General features: G+C 36.5%; 1 protein-coding gene across 1 annotated transcript in view; it reads right to left on the minus strand.

Moving 5' to 3' along the window:
* Nucleotides 1-14,173, minus strand: part of LOC113238270 (brain tumor protein) — a 910,751-nt gene extending 896,578 nt beyond the window's left edge. Inside the window, exon 1 of the mRNA XM_026475106.1 lies at nt 13,748-14,173. The gene's annotated coding sequence lies outside the window, so the exon portion shown is untranslated. The remainder of the gene's footprint in view (nt 1-13,747) is intronic.
* Nucleotides 14,174-14,383: the final 210 nt, after the last annotated feature.

A 14,383-nucleotide genomic window follows, 5' to 3' on the forward strand; every position in this document is an offset into this window, starting at 1 on the left:
TGCGTGTGTGTGTGGGCAGGTGCGTGGTGTATGCGTCTGTGTGTGTGTGCCTGTGTGTGTGTGTGTATGTGTGTGTGTGTGTGTGTGTGTGCATATGCGTGTGTGTGTGTGTGTGTGTGTGTGTGTGTGTGTGTGTGTACGTGTATGTGTGTACGTCCCACTGCTGGGCACGGGCAGGTTTCATCACGATGTTTCAATTTCAGAGATATTGCTACTAAGTGATAACAAAATGCCGCCACCGAGATTCGCACCATCAACCTCTCTTATGACAAGCAATCGTTTTCCCACTAAGTTACCACAGCAATTCCAAAATCAACAGTATATACATGTTTTTATACTAATAATAATAACGCACACTATCATTGCCCTGCATTAGGGAAACCCTGAGTCGCGGGTGCCATGAACACACACATTTACACCACTAATTACACCCTAACTCACGAGTGAAATAAATGAAGGCCATACAAATATTTCTCCCGGCCCGGGAATCGAACCCGGTACCTCTGCATGACAGGCCACTATGGTAACCGTTCGGCCACGGAGGTAGTTAAATCCAAAAATGTTAATTTACAGTTCCAGTTTTTAGGGGTAAAGGTGCTGGTGAGTTTACAGGCACATGGGACTTGTCTACTTGTGTCTCAGGGCGACGGGCGTCATCTTTGCGTTTTAAAGCTCTGAGTGGCACTGCAACTGCTATGGACAAGCGTGTCGCTTACCATCAGGCGCACGACTTGTTCGTGCCTTCACTTGGTATCATAAATAATATAATCTCAGTACAGAGTATTAAAAACCGACCTCAAAATTCATTCATCGCCTACTTTTCTACTCTTAGGGTCGTATTCCAGAACACTACTCAATACTCAAGTCAGGACTTGAGTATTGCAGTAAGCACTGAAAATCATACTCAAGTCCTTGCCATTAGGGTCGTATTTCCAGTGCTTGAAATCATACTCATGTCTGCTCAAATCCTGACTTGAGCATTGAGCAGAGTTCTAGAATACGACTCTTAGAGGTATCCTCTTTCCAACAAAAAAGAATCATCAAAATCGGTTCACATACAAAAAAACATACTATAGTCGAATTGAGAACCTCCTCCTTTTTTCAAGTCGGTAAAAAAAATATAAATTGGCAAACTGTGACATGGTGAACCTTTTGGAAATTGGTTATCACCGCCAATAGACATTTGCGATCCTTGGGAAGTGTCCTTAATAACACAAAAGCGTTTCCGGCCGTGGGGTATAAGATTTTATTGTTGACTTTTTAGGCTTTCCGCTAGATTAGCTTTGGAGCTACCCTTTTATTGGTCTTTTGGAGTTGAGTTTTGAGGACAATACAAAGTCTTTGAATACAAATTATGCGGCTTTCGATGAAATTTCGTTCAAGTTTTTAATTTCTTTTGCATTAATAATGTGCCAGACAACTCCAAGTTTGCTAATTTTAAATCATCTCAGCTATCGGTCGACCTAGTGTCAATGGCAGGATTTTGTACGTTTGGTATTCTAAAAATAAAGACTAATGGATAGCCACCGGGCTACTATTCAAATGGCATTGCATTTTTTTTTGTATTATCATCTTCTACTGAAGTCTTGCTATTCTAAGTCGAAGGCAGATCGATGACGTAGTCTAGTAATTATTTGACGTTTCTTTCGATTCGTTTTTATATACAATTTCAGTTTTTTTATTTCTATTTTTTTTAACCAAGTGGCAGGACGAACAAGTCGTACGCCTGGTGGTAAGTGACACGCCTATCCATAACCAGTTGCAGTGTCATTCAAAACTTTAAATCACAAAGACCTTATGGGCACTGCCACTATGCCCGTCACCCTTAGACGTGAGTTGACAAGTCCCATATGCCTGTGATTTCACCAGCACCTTTAGCCTTCAAAACGAAATAATAATTAAGATATACATAGTAATTTCCGTGGTAGTTTTGGTAAAGGCAAGCGATCATTAGTGATTGAAATAATTAATGCCATTCCACTGATATTTTGTTGAGTGTTATACTTGTTTTAAGGTACATATAAAATATAGAACAAAACACAATTTGCTTGTGTAGATTCAATAACAATAATTTAAGGATTTGAAAGGTAGATATCATTGACTCTATGAGGTATACTTCCTAACATTTTCGGTTAATATAGGTACTCTATCTATTCAGAACTCTAATCATAATAGAGGAAACCCATTTTCGAGTTTAAAAAATTACCATTCCGTTCTTACAAAACCAGTTACAAAAATAAACATTTTTATATTTTTAATACTACGTTTCGGTTCTTATCGCGTAAAGCATCAGTGGCCTTACCCAAATGTATCTACTCTTTACAAATAAGCATTTTTCCCAAGTCTTGATAAGGGTCGTAGTATTGCACCACACGCACTCATTCGAACCTAAGAACACTAGGTTTTGAACTCGGAAAAGATTTGATCTTTACCTTTATTAATATCATGATTATCATTGTCGTTAAAGTTCCACTGTTGGGACTGGTGATCGTCTTATCTCGGGTCTTCACACTTTTACCGAGGTTTCTTTTTATGAAACCAAGTGACAAGATGGACGCAACGTAAGCGACACTCTAATCCATAACGGTTGAAGTACCGCACAGGGGCACTCGTCACCCTGAGATACAAGATGAAAAGTCCTTAGTGCCTGTAATTTCACCACTATACTTCCCTTCAAAACTTGAACGCATTAATACTCGCATTACTGCTTGGCGGCAGAAATAAGTAAGGTGGCTGTATTTCCCTGGACGAACTCTTTTACAAGGAGCTCTACTGCTTGTAAACACTTGCTACAAGGACTCCTACAAGGAGCTATCTCCGTAATCCGCACTCTATATTAACATTGTGAAATACTCCAGATACCAGAGAATTCGTCTTATGGAACGTCGTTCTAACTTATAACCGATTTTAATATAAATCATGATGTGAAGAAAAATAATCAGACGTCGAATGAGATACTCAAACTTTAAATCCACTCCAACATGTTTAGAGTAGCTGATTTCATTTTCACGCTTTGATGTTGCCTGGCATTAATCACAAACTTAGTTTTTATGATATTTAAACCCGCGAACAAGCAGTAGATCCAGAACGATGGTAATGCAGAGTTGAGTATGTTTAAAGTTGCGTAACTACATAATTTGATTTGAATTTTTGTTTTGATTGAATACTCCACTGTTTTATTATTATTATTGATGCAAAGATCGAACAAATTCAAAGGAAAATTCCTTCAATTTGACTTTGATTTGACCCTGAGTCTGTTGCCACATCGCGGTCACCACTCTGACCATTTGATCAACAGACAGAGTCAGCACAGCTTTCGACTTTGTTTAAACGGCTTTTTTGCTGTCAGCGCCATCTGCGGAACAGTTTCTTCACACTGATAACCGACTTTATTCTTCAACATAAAACATGTAACATTTAATACTGTTTCCAATTAAAATTATATCAAATTCCGTATTTGCAATTTCCACCTACAATTTTGGGCAGAAATGAGTTATAACCCGGACCGTGGGATAAAACTCGATTCAAACCCATTAGGGTTGATTGGGTTTTAACCCACCGACCTCTGATTACAATAGACAACAAATATTAAACTTCAAATGACAACGTACCGAATACTGATAATTTTCTATCATGACCTCTCAAATGACCTTGACCCTGCCATTTACTTGATGAGCCGTAGCTTAGTGCTGCGTGACCAACATTAATAAGCTGAAATTTTGACAACTCCCGAATGACTCATAATAAATGAGTAATTATCGAGTGAAAGTGATATTTATGAATAAAATGGACTTAAGTAGGATCTTAATATCGATCAAGCACTTGAGATGGATTTATTAATACGGGGGTTCTCCTGTACCTGTAATCCCGCTGACTCTCACAGCCCTTCACTCCGGAGATTACGTTTCTGCTTTGCGGTAGAAATAGGTAATAAGGAAAAGTTATCAACTTAGTAGGTTCATTGGAAATAAAACAGAGCCTGACTTGAGTATGATTTCAAGCACTGGAAATACGACCCTAATGGAAGGGACTTGAGTATGATTTCGAGTGCTTTAAATCATACTCAAATCCTGACTTAAGCATTGAGTAGAGTTCTAGAATAGAGTAGTGTAGTAGAAGATATTTCTAGGCTGCACCACCTTTTCCAGCTCTTAAATTTTTGTTTGAAATTGCCACTTAGCAATAACAAGTTGTGCGCCTGGTGGTAACCGACAGGCCTGTGCATAACAGTTGCAGTGCATAATCTAAGACATAATTTGACAAGTCCCATGTGCCTGTAATATCACCAGCACCCTTACCCTTCAAAACCGAAAGGCAGTAAGGTAATGCTCACGTTCTGCTTGGCGGCAGTAATAGGTAAAGTGGCAGTACTTCCCTGGACCAATTATTTCACAAGGAGCTCTACTGCCTACTGTTTACTTTATCACTTACCAACAAAACCTGAACGAGTAACCATTAAAAAATCAATCAAAATAGCTGTGCGATTTCTTACAATATAAAATAGCGAGAAGTGACGCAATCAGGAGTCAAGTTGACAACCTTGCGGAGTGAATTTTCTGTCTTCAAGGTTGGTACTAATTTGGTGTCACATTTCGCAATTAGGCACTTTCTAGAATTTCATTCGTATGCATAATAGATATGTTGGTAATACTGATTATTGGACTGCTTCGAAAGCAACGCAAAATGTTTAATTAGGTTAAAAGGTTGCATTAATTTTAACTCTATTATTTTATCTTTCGGTGCACAATTAATGTAATGTACCCGACCACAACACCAATTGCCTGGTCTCGAACTAGGAAATTCCCTCTGGAGCACTTTCCAGAACACTTTAACCAGAACCAATTAGAAAAGTTATTTACCCAATTTGGTCCTACTGGGAATCGAACTCGGGGCCGCCTCATCCACAGTATAAACTATCGGGCAACCAAGTTCGTTGAGTTATAGATTTTTAATAGCTCCGAGTGGCACTGCAACTGTTATGGACGGGCGTGTCGCTTACCACCAGGCGCATGACGTTTAGAAAAGGATGTATAAATTTGAAATAATGTACAATTTTTAGGGCACGAAATCATTAGGAGCCGGACATTGGAGAAGCAAAATAAACAAGTGTCCGCGCCATAATTATGTCCATTAAGGCACATTGGCTGTGTCTATAAAGGTAGCTAAAAGAGCTCATACCTTTTTTACCAGCTATAAGCACACTGATCTCTTTTCACCCAGCACCAGCTGCTTATAAAATTCATTGAAAAACTTCCTGCGCTTTACACCTAATCAACATGTACCCTAATGAACGTAGTTTGCCTCGGATTATCCATAATTAACACTCATAAACCCCACCACATACTGCGCTGGACCGACATAATCGTAACAAAAGCACATTTCACAGCTGACTGATTTTCTTACCGCTGCTAAACCCGATAAGATATTGTTATACCATGTTATCTGCATCATTGTTGACGTTATGTATTTTCAACGTTAATATTTCGTGCACTAATTGTTAAAAAACGGTAGTCAGAGTTTTGTATAACATATCCCGTATTCATCTTTGTCAACATTATACGTACTACAACTGGGCACGTCTATTCTAAAGCTACTGGACCACCTACTGCTGGACGGCACGACTAGAGATTTTTAGGTGATCTAAATGTTATGATTTTATAGTTGAAATGATTGCTTTGCTGCGTGCTTTTTTCAAAGCTACGACCATGTCGTAGCTTTGAAAAAAGCACGACCATGTCGTAGCTTTGAAAAAAGCACGCAGTCTCAGGATCCAGAACTCTACTCAATACTCAAATCAGGACTTGAGTATTGCAGTGAGCAGAGCACTGAATATCATACTCAAGGCCTTGCCATTAGGGTTGTATTTCCAGTGCTTGAAATCATACTCAAGTCTGCTCAAATCCTGACTTGAGCATTGAGTACGGTTCTGGAATACGACCCTCAAAGCTCTAGTAAGTTAAGTGATACCGAATGGAATGGCCTTCAGAATGCCTCGGTAGCCTTTTTTTATCGTATCTAGTGACGGGATGAACCTTGATGGTAAGCTGTGTGTTCATAACAGTTACAGTGCCACCCAGAGCTTTAAATCGCAAAGATCTGAGGGGCAATGCCATTGCGCTCGTCACCCTGAGACGTAAATTGACAAGTGCCACGTACCTGTAATTTCACCAGCACCCTTACTTAACCGGAACACAGTAATATTGACCTTACTGCTTGGCGGCAGAAATAGGTAAAGTGGCAGTACTACCGTGGACGAACTCTTTCACAAGGAGCTTTCTGCTACTAAAAAAATCTTCGGAATGCGTCGGCAGGCTTCCTAAGATTACACATTAAAAAAGTAAAGTTATCTTCTTCTTCTTCAGCAAGGACTGTTACAGACAGCACGAACGAATGATGTAATTCAAAGTTTAATTTTCTTGCTTAAACTTGACAAAGTTAGTTTGGCAAATATGAAAAACTAGCTTGGTTCGCCATTTTTATTTCGTTGAAGTCAAAGTTTTTTCGTTTTTTAAATCTCCAACTGTAATAAACCAACTTACAAAATTATGACTTATCAGTAGAGCCGCTAGCTACGATATTTCGGTGCTTAAGGATACCGCGGCATAATTGTGCGCATGCATGTAAGGATGCCATATGGAGTGTCATATCGTCCCGCCAATGGGCGCTGGGCCTTAGGGCCTAGACCATAGTCCGGACTTCACACCTGTTTCAAAGGTTGAAATTTCTTCAACATGAAGGTTTCTTCACAATGTTTTTCTACATCGTTAACGAGAGTTATTGTGTTTGTTTATGTTATTAACATATTTATATACGACCAAGTAACAAATATTATAACATGTTACTTGGTCGTGTCTTCGTCGAACGTATCCAAGATACTGTACAAAATATATTTAAGTAGTCTTAGGGTCGTATTCCAGAACTCTACTCAATGCTCAAGTCAGGATCTGAGTATGATTTCAAGCACTGGAAATACGACCCTATTGGCAGGGACTTGAGCATTGAGTAGAGTTCTAGAATACGACCCTAATCTAGGTTACATGTATAAATGAAGTAGCATTATGTCATGTTATTTTGTTTTGCTAGTGTTATTTTTAATTTATTCGTTTTTCTTTAAAATAACTTTATACGTTGTTTTACTTTACAATTATATATATCTTTTTAATTATGGCGCCCAAACAGGGTCATATTGACACTGATTTAATTTTAAGATCACTGATGAAAATAATACTTAAATATTTTGACTTTGACATTACGGAGCGACATTACCATCTACTTACAACAAAACTCCTTACAGTTAGATTAATTTAAAAAAACCGACTTCAAAAGTTCGTGGATTTACGTCTATTTGCCAAGTTTTATTGAAATCCGTTACCCGAAAGTGCGCGGAACCGGATTCATCCCTTAGTTTGCCACGCTTAGAGGTGGAATATTTTCTTCAAAGTAATATATAAACTATAAGTATTTTAGTGAGTAACATTTTTTTTAACCGACTTCACAAAAAGGAGGAGGTTCTCAATTTGACAGTTTTTTTACATACGTTTCGCGAAAATTCCGTAATTTCTGAACCGATTTTGATGATTCTTTTTTACTGGAAGGTACCCACCCTGTACCTCAGTAGTAACCCCATTTAAAATTGAATAAAGTATTCCACTTCCAAGGATAGAAAACTAGGGGATGAGTCCGGTTTCGCGCACTTTCCCGTAACCGATTTCAATAAAAGTTAGCAAATAGATGTAATTCTACGAACTTTTGAGGTCAGTTTTTAGTACTCTGAAGTAAGATTATTATTTTTTTATTCTGATGTGATTTTGTTTTCCAACTATTTGACAAGAAGCTCTACTGCTACTAACATCCAGAACACGGCTGTAAAGTTAAAGGCCTCTGTTCTTGTAAAGACGCAATATACTTTATTATAGGTTGAAAGAAATGCTGTACAGATTTAAAAGCAGTTAAAATAAAGTGGTGTCAATTCAAAAACATTTCACTCTTTTGGTTAAGCAAATTACGCTTGAAATTGTCGAAATTATTTAACCAACCAGTGTTATTTCAAAGCGGTAAATAAATGTTTCAGATTATGTCCATTGTTGTCAACAGTCAGTTGCCTACCAATGAAATAAATAACTGAGTCGCACATCAATCACATTGCTTATGTGGTAACAAGTAAGGAAATTTAATGAATTATACCAGAATAATGATAAGTCTGGTGGTACGTGACTACCTACAACACGTAGCCTGACCAGAACAATTTAGATCAGTTCGCTTCCTTAATTGTTCCTACGGAGAATCAAACCCAGTACCTTCGTTGAAATGGACTGTTACATATTGTAACAAAATAAATATTCGATTGTAACACCATTTCACCAAATTCATTATATGACGAAAATTTGTAAAATATTTTTTTTTTGTCAACTGTTATTTTAATTCATAAAATAAAAACCGAACCGAGAATTATTTAAACATCGCTCATCTCTACAACACATTCACAAAACACACGCACTCGCTGGAAGACGAAAATAGAACTTAATTTCGCACGAAAAGAAAGTGAAAGGAATTTTGCGAGAAACTTAACTGCCCTTTGATCCGAGCCGTTAGGTTACATAAGACATTTTTATAACTATATAATATTAAATGATATAAAAAAAAAGATTGACTACCTTGCCCACCGTTATAAAGAAAGGATCCGATTTCGTCCATTTAATTTCATCATCAACCCATTATAAGTACCACTGGTAGGCGCGGGTCTCTTCTCAGGCGACGGTTTACGCCATAGGTTCCCAAACTTTTTAGCTCACCCTCCACTTAGGTAAATCTCCAACGCTTATTTTTTGTGGTGGTGGCACCACAAAAAATAATTGGAAACACGTATTTTTTGTATTATTAACTTGACACAAAAAATCAAGAGGAGAAAAAATATATAGGTGAAGTGTATTTAAATTTTTATTGAATTGGTATTTTGTTATTTTTTACGTGAAATTACTCCTTTACTTTGTTATAATTATTAATACAAATATCGAACGCTTAGAAAAAAATCCGGATTCCCACCGACGTCTTCTAGCAAACCGTGTTAGACGCTATGCCAACTAAGTAAGTTACATGTAGTGTAGTTTATGTAGATAATTCACGTTGTTTTTTCAAATGCGGTAGCACAGCATCAACGTCCCCCAATTGCTTCCGATGGGGGGACGATAGCGGCCCCTTGAACTCTTCAGCGCTCGCTGGGGGGCGGTAGGGACCACTTTGGGGAACTATAGTTTACGCCATAGTACACCACGCTGACCAAATGCGGGTTGCGAAGGTTTTTCGAGGGTTGTAAGTTCTTCTTCGACGTGCAGTTTCATCACGTTGTTTTACGGAAAAGGTCATAGTAAACTTTAAATTACATTTTGCACATAATTTCCGAAAAATTCAGACGTGAGAGGCCGGATTCGAACCCACGGCCTTTGCTTGACAGACTATAGGTCAAACCATTAGGTCACCAGTTGAGGTTTGCATTTAGTTTAGTCCTAGAGATTATAAACCGAATGAGAGACCCAAGACCTGACTACCTCTCCATGGTAATAGGTTATAGCATACAGTTAGAGAAACGGACCGTTGCGGTGTTATTTACAGGTGTTATAGACAGTACTTAAAATATAGTAACCGCACAAAAAAATCACAAATAAAATCACTACCTCGCGCCGGAGTGATTCAATATAGAATTTTCAATGTAAATCATTGAATTTGAATTGAAATAGTATTTATTTTATAATAAACAATGTTTACATTCTTATTCTTAAATCACTTAACATATTTTGCAGTTACATGAAAATGATACTACAAAACGATACTTCCAATGAACTAAATTTTTTTGTCATCTCTGTTTTTATTTTTTTTTCGTATCTTTATTTTTTTTTTCAAAAATTCAGAGTGCATAATATTACTAAATAAAATAAGGCATGTAAACATACATTAAAAACAGAAAATGGCCAAAAAATTAAGTTGACGTAGAGTTCATTGGAGGTACCGAAAAAAAAGAGATGTGTTTGCTACAATTGTGAAACACAACTTGTAGCTTTGAAAGAGCTATTACAATAAAGTGTCAATTATTGAATTTTGTCAGTACGTTATTAATACTTCTCTATAGAGGAGCAGTAAGCAGCAACTATGCAGAAGGCACTTGGAAATCGCACTGCAAAGCCAGTAGTTGGTTTTTTGAGATCCATATATCGAAACTGGGTACCCCGTACTATCGCATTCTGATATTTAATTTTCCGGTAAACGCTCTTACTGATCATGAACTAGCTCTGGTTCTAGAATTTTAAACTTTAAGGTATGGTAACACTTCGTATGTTTTTTATACACCCTATATAGCCCATCAACTAATCAACTCCTAAACTTACGACGTTTAAACTGACAAATGGAATTGTCTATAACTAAGTTATTAGAACAGTAAGTCCTTCGTAAGTAATTTTAAACTGTTTTTGATTAAATTAACTTAATTGTTACATTTAAATCGTGTCAGGTTACCTGTCATACATTCCCTACTTGCGTCACGTAAAGAATTTCACTGGAACATAAAATATCTATCTTAAAATTATTAAAAAAAAAATTTTGACTGCCTCTGTGACCGAACAGTTACCACGCTGGGCTGCCACGCAGAGGTCCCGGGTTCAATTCCCCGGTCGGGAGAAATATTTGTATGGTCTACATTCATTTCTTTCGTGAGTTTGGTTTGTGGTTATCTATGTGTGTAACCAATTTAGGAAATTAACTTTTCTAAATTGATTGGTTCTGGTCTGGTGGTTCTGGATATTGCCTCGGAGTGAATGCCTTTACTATAATACTAAAGCGCAGGGTATTTCTTAGTTTGAGACCAGGTTTTGCCATCATTAGTGTGAATTTCATATTCAAAATTTGCCGTTTACGAGGCTTTAAACTATTTTGAAACAAAAAGTTTGTACTAAAGGATATTAAACAACTTCTGCGTATTTGGATGACAAAATTCCGTGGTAGTGACCCGTTTAGCTCTTGTAGGTAGTCGCGATTGAAATAAAAGTGTATAATTGAATATTTACAAAGATTAACCCATAGAGTTACTTGCTCACTCTTCTCGGGGGAATCTGCGTTACGATACGATAATGAGCAGTAGAGTTTAATCAATATGACATTTTTCAAGTGTAATTTGCTTACTTATGAAATAAAGTTGTTTCGACTTTGGGTCTACAGGATATTATTATTATTACTTGCATAACTTAAGTTATAAGCAGATCAGATTTCTACCTGAATTTACGATATTCAACAACAGTAATTGTGAGTAGTCAAAAAGAGGTAAAAATTTCCACATGCATACGCGGTCGCTAGTAACCACAGATAATAGTGAAACGAAGTAGGGCTTCCCGAACTCAGAGTTTGGATTAGGTTCCAGGGTCCCGTTTTAATTAATAATAATAATAAAATCGTTAATTTATCTCAACATCAATAAATAAATAAGCTACTTTGCACAGAGTTTAGTAACAGACAATAGTCTTTTGGGTTTAAATAGGGGTAAATTTGGGTATACGTTTTTTGGGTTGTAAACCAGTTCGAGGAGCCATAACTTCATGACAAGACAAAATGTTCGACAAAACCCAAAATTACAGCAGTTCGCATTATGTTGACCAGATGGAACTTCCTGAATTAAGAACTATGACTTGAAATGATAATGTTTTTGTAATCGGGCCTTTATTAACTTGAATTTTTCACTAAAACTTGTTAGGTATGCCTAGTGTTATAAAGTAATCTTATTTTTTAACACATTCAATTTCGACTTCTCTAAAGTCTCACTGCTGGGCACAGATCTCTTCCAAAACTGAGTTTAGCCCATAAGCCATCTTATTACTTGAAGATTCAATTGCGTTGTTATCGCCGTTGAAGTGAATTTAATAAATTTCATTTATTGAATTGAACTTTGTTTAAAAAGAAACCTAAAATAAAAAATAAAAAACTTCAAACGATTTAACTACATTCGTCTTTGACTCGTATTTTTCATGGAAATTACTCTTATTCAATGAACCTAATACTTCGAAAATTATATCATGTTTGTGATTTATTTACTACATTAGCGAGTTCTTAGGTTTTCGCGATTGTTACACATAGGAAATGAAACTATTTTTCCGGATTTAAATCGCGTATATTTGTTTTTTCAAACAAACCGACGTTTCGGGCCCTTTACAGGTCCCATGGTCACGGTTGACGTCGGTTTGTTTGAAAAAACAAGTATATGCGATTTAAATCCGGAAAAATAGTTTCATTTCCTACATTAGCGACTTTAATATTATCGTTAAGTCGCTTAGAATACACAATATTTGGACATTTCGTGTGAATGACACTGTCTTGTATTTTTATGAAATTAAGTAAAAAACACGTACATATCTTATAGACAATTATTATTCATGAGATGGCAAAACTTTCTATTTATTTTAAATTTCTGTATGTTATATGCCAGTATGTGAAATGAAGGAAATGTGACGTGAAATCATCCTGCAACATTAGTACATACAGTGCATTTTTTGCGTTTACTTTGTGCTTTAAGATACGAGTATGAGAAAGTAAGGCGACGATAAACTTTTAAGACTACTTAAAAAGAATTACTTTCTACCTGCCAGAGCAAAAAATAATAATTTATTGACAAAGTAAATTAATGCCAATCATAATTAAATATTAATATAACAATTTTTTACATGCGGATACTTATTATTTCCCTTTTATTCAATTATTTTGGGTTCTACATAAACAAAGTTTATCAACTGGATAAGAACTGTTTTCCACCCACCCGTCAAAAAACTTAAGGTTACACTTTACTTTTACCTTAAATGCGCCCCCGAGTGTCTCTGAGATATAAGTGCAGGGAAAGTAAGAACCATTCATGAAAAATGTAATTTATATTAAGAAGAATAATAATTTTAATGAATAAAACTATAACAGATTTAATTTTAATAAGAGGAACAAAAATAAATTGACGGTTCTTGACAGTCGTCTTTAAAAAATTCAAATTCATGTAAAGGTGCCATTCAAAACAGGACTATAAATTATCCTAAAAACTTCATATAGAAGGTTATTCATTACGCAGCTTCAAATCTATTTAACGAACGAGTAGTATCGTTTAATTAAGTGACGATTTCGTGTAATTCGTTTACGAATTTTAAGATATTTTGAATTTCGAATTCCAAATTTAAAACCGTTTTAGGCTCTATAAACACATTTAAGGTACCTAAGTTTTCCGTCGCCTTTATAACAAATGCCTGTTGAAGCCTCGATAGTAATTATTTATTATTGCCAGGTACATACCTAACATCTGACATTAGAAGAAACCTTAGCATCAAATGACAGCTATGCCTTACCAACATACAGTGATTTACTATTTGTCAATATGCACCTTATACACAATAGGCTTATGGTTGAAAAAGCCCAGTGTTTATACAATACATATGTAAGTATATAGAAGGTAACCGGAGCGCGTGGCAACATCGTACACTTACGAGAAACATTACGTCACTACATTCACCCAATACGAACAGCTATAGAACAGCTGTGTATGGTACATAGGAAATCCTAATCTTTTTTCCCCGTCCAGGTGGCTATGCGTTATCAAATTGTAGTATAAATAACAATAAATAAGTTAGATTAATGGCTATTGAGAAAAAAAGGAATTTTGTTACTGGCTGAAACCTTAATAAATTACATTAAAGAACGTTTTTAAATATTTGAAATTCAACATTTTCGATCTTACCTTAGAAACGCCGGCACCGAGTGACAATGCACGTGTTCGGCTTGTCGCACCAGAGTTGCCGGCGAATAAAAAACAAAATAATCCAAACGAAAACACTTGGAATAACGTCGTAGGTTACAAGAAGTACTGTAAGAACCGTCACTGAACAAAGAAAACCTCACTAAAACGTTATTTGGTACGCACAATTTTATTAACAAGCACCCGGCCTTTTCCCGGTGAAAATAAAGAAACCAAAACAAAAGATAAACTGAAAACTCAAAGTAATAACGCGTCTGTAGTCGTTTTTCGCGATATCAATAAGGTCGGTGAACGTTTTTAAATGATAAGCACAGAAATAAGGGTGTTAATTCTTTGTATTTGCAGCGTGTTTTATCGGTTTCCCACTGTATCAGAGCGAATCGAGTAACACATACGCCTCGGTGGCGCGGCCGATACTGAAGGAAGCGAATGGAAAAAACAAACTAACCGACTATGTGTCGTTGTATACCCGGCAAGCGTTCACTGGAGGAAAACGTAGCTGGAAATCTAATGCTATCTCTCTTACACTTACACATTTTGTGATAGTCGCTTAACAGTTTTCCTTTTTCCGCTTACTGGCGTAGGTGACTGCAGCTTTTAGTAGCACTATCAAGTGAG

The sequence above is a fragment of the Hyposmocoma kahamanoa genome, unplaced genomic scaffold, assembly GCF_003589595.1.
Source record: "Hyposmocoma kahamanoa isolate Upper Pololo Valley unplaced genomic scaffold, ASM358959v1 103, whole genome shotgun sequence".
Lineage (NCBI taxonomy): Eukaryota > Metazoa > Arthropoda > Insecta > Lepidoptera > Cosmopterigidae > Hyposmocoma > Hyposmocoma kahamanoa.